Below are 3,719 nucleotides of genomic sequence, written 5' to 3' on the forward strand. Positions count from 1 at the left end.
ATCTTTTTCAATGATGTATTCAACTTTTGATTTCGTCCCTTTGTTTGCGATATTGAAATATGATGTTAAAGTCGGGTCCTTTTTCTGTTCTTCAATGAACGTGTTCCTGTCAAATTGTTGTGGTTCTAGAGAAATAGTCATTGGCTTCTCTGTTGTCTTAGTCATCTTTCTTGTTTCTGCTAGACAAGCTGTTTCTTGGGTTAATGACCATTCTTTTACATCTGTTGGGTTGTCTTTAAGACCTTTTATATTGCCAACAATAACATCAGCGACGGGGTTGGGAAGTATACAGCATTCCACTATTCCTGTATTATAGTATGGGGTTTCTATGTACACATTAGCTGTTTCAAAGGTTTCGACTGTGCCACTGAATGTGATGCATTGTACCGTTTTTCCAGTTTTGTCTTCGTCATTGATCAAAGATGCTTTTATTCCTACTGTACTGCATCCGGTGTCTCTCAATATTTTGCTATCAGTTCCATTAGCTTTGCCTTCACAAAAAAATAGCGATCCTGATTTGTGAGTTTGTGTTAAAAGTGACATACCTTTCACGCAATACACATTTATATTTTCTCCTGACATTACTCGTGTCTGATTGTTTACACTTGTTTGGAGTGATGCATTTGCAGTTTCTTTTGGATATCCCACGATTTTGTAACATTTGTCTGCTGTGTGGCCTTTCATTCCACAATATTGACATTTAATTATAGGTTTGTTGGTTTTCTTATACTCAGTATTATTGTCAGTGCTATTTCTTGTTTTGTTTTGATAGGGTCGGCTATGGTCTCTATTGAACTGTTTGTTCCATGGTTTGTTACTATGATCATCTTGTTTCACTTGCGTGTTCCGAGTGATTGATCGGCTCGTTCTATTTGAGTACTGAACTTTAGGTTTACCTGGACTCTGAGCAGCGGCAGCGTAGTATGGTTCCTTCAATGTTCTGCTAAGGGGTGTCAATGGATGTGCGCTGTTAAAGTTTTCTGCGTAGATTTTTAATTTGTCCAAGTTTTCTGGCTTTCTCTCTTTAAAGAATGCGACTAAATCTGGGTTGCAAGCTTGATAGATTCGATTCTTCAGCGTGAGATAGTAAAGGCCTGCAAAGTCGTCTTGTTTTACGTTTGCCAACTCAAGCCACCGATTTAGAAATTGAGTAATTCGGTTCACGAATGTATTAAAGTCTTCTCCACTTTCCGGTTTTGCAGTGTGAAACCTTTCCTGGTAACCATCTTCCGTTAATCTAAATCTTTTTAGTAGAGCGTCTTTAATTTTACCATAGTCATCTGCATCTTCAGTTGTTAAGGTATAGAAAACTTTTAGCGGTTCTCCAGATAAGCAGTTAATCAAGGCTGTGGCCCATTTGCTTTCTGGCCAACGATAACCTTTAGCCTGAACTTCGAATCGGTGTAAGAAGGATTCTAGACAGTCTGAGCGTTCATCGTATGTTGGCATGCGTGGAAGTTTCACGAAAAATTCATCACTATTATTATGTTTTCTTTCATGACCGGTTTTTGTTTTTTCAATTTCCAGCATCATTTGGGTCCTTTTGGTTTCTTCTTCTGCTAAAGCTATTTGTCTTTTTAGTTCCCTTTCTTGGACTCTTTCTTCTCGTTCTTCTCTACGTATTCTTTCTTCGTGTTCTTTTTCTTCTCTACGAATTCTTTCTTCATTTTCTTCTCTACGAATTCTTTCTTTGTGTTCTTTTTCTTCTCTACGAATTCTTTCTTCATTTTCTTCTCTACGAAGTCTTTCTTCATTTTCTTCTCTACGAATTCTTTCTTCTTTTCTTCTTTTATTTTCTCTTCGCACCATGAAAATATTCTTTCCTGGGGTATTTCTAAGTCCTTTGCGAGACTTAAGTATCTTTTATATGCTTCCATTTTTGCAATAAATTAGTTACGATGTTTTAAATATATATTGACAGGATACTGTTACTGACTGTTTTATTTATTTACACTTACTGGAATGAACTGTTCTATTTTTAGAAATCTCTCTCTCTTATTTCAACTTATTATGTATGTTGAATTTGATGCCTTTTATCGTTATATCTTATAAAGCAATGTGTCAATACAATGCGGAGTTATGACTTGAGTCCATAACAATGTGTCAATCGCGTGTACTCTAAACTATGTTACTACGAAAAATGTATCACCAATGTGTGTGACTCGTCGTTAGTTTGTGTACAATTATTCGCAATGACGCTAATATACTAGAGTGTGATAACAATAATAGGATGCCAAAATAATCCCAAGTTATCTATCACTAAATATAACACGACGGCTAGTAGACTCCTTTTATTATTATTTAGTTTTTAAAGACTCACTTTTCAGAACATAATATATAAGTGGTTTTCGGTAACAGTAATATGCCAAAAATGTATTTAAAACAAATCACTATGCAAAACAAATCACGATGTCTATAGTTACTATGTGATGCCCAACTCATGTAAAAGAGAATAATGAAGGATATATTTACCAACTCAGTTCGTGGCTGGGACCTCTCTCTTGTTCAATGGTTGTTCAACAATTGTAATTAGGCATTGAAGAGTGTTTAACAGTGATGTCTGAAATACAAAACAATAAAATATCGTAAGATTTACAATAGTTACAAAATGTGTTCACAACACTGAGTGATTGGATGATAGGTGAATGAATCGTTATGGAATGTAAACATATTGAAAACAATTCATGAATGAGGCAAACAACAAAATGAAATGAGTGATATAATAACAAAGTGGACAAGGAATGAATGAATGAATGAAAAACTGAGTGAATAAATGAATGAATGAATGGATAATGTATGAATGAAAGAATGAAGGGAGGAATAAATGTATGAATGATTGGATAAATGAGTGAATAAACGAATGAATGGATGAATGAATGAATGAATGAATGAATAAATAAATGAATGAACAATGAATGAATGAATGATTTATAAATGAATAAATGGATGAAGGAATGAATCAATAAAATGCTATTCAATTTGAATGAAAGAATGAATGGATAAATTGCTATTCCATTTAAATGAAGAAATGAAATAGAAAAAAAATTAATCCTGTAAATAGGGAGTTCAATTAAAATATGATCAAGTGGGGCAACTAAGAGTTTTACAATTTAAACTTTAAAGTTAGATGAAATAGATATAAGTAACTAAATAAATTCAATTCTTTATATGTGTCCTCTCCAAAATGTCATGGTCTCAAGTGAGTAAAGAGCTACTCGACTATGCATAAAGATATATGTAGAATGAGGCCCCAGAATTTACTAGTTACTATAAATGAAAAACAATTAACGATTTGTTTACAATGAAATAAAAATAATGATGAAATTTAATTAAAAGAGATAAACAGTGATCGTGGCAGTTACAAATAGAGATATGAATATTTTACGTAACTTATGATAATATGTCAGGTTCATAAGTTTACGTTTCCAGGCAGTTGATGGGCTTGGATGATCTATTCCTCTGATAACAGGATTGGACTCGTAAAATTCCACTTCCAGGCAATTGGTAAGAAGTTATTGTGTAGTCCTTTGACAGCGGGCTTGGGTTTGATCCTTGAAGATTATACAATCAAAGTTAAAAGCTCCGGCGTCTTAATGGTGTAGATATAATATCTACAAAGTCCCAAAAGATAAAAATCTTCCAATATATATATAGGAATAGAGCGACTGGCCGTCCGGCATAGATTGTGGAGAGAAAGTGAGTGTCAAATGTTAGACCTA

Source organism: Berghia stephanieae, chromosome 1 (assembly GCF_034508935.2).
Source record: "Berghia stephanieae isolate SIO BIC M18660-M18661 chromosome 1, UCSD_Bste_1.3, whole genome shotgun sequence".
Lineage (NCBI taxonomy): Eukaryota > Metazoa > Mollusca > Gastropoda > Nudibranchia > Aeolidiidae > Berghia > Berghia stephanieae.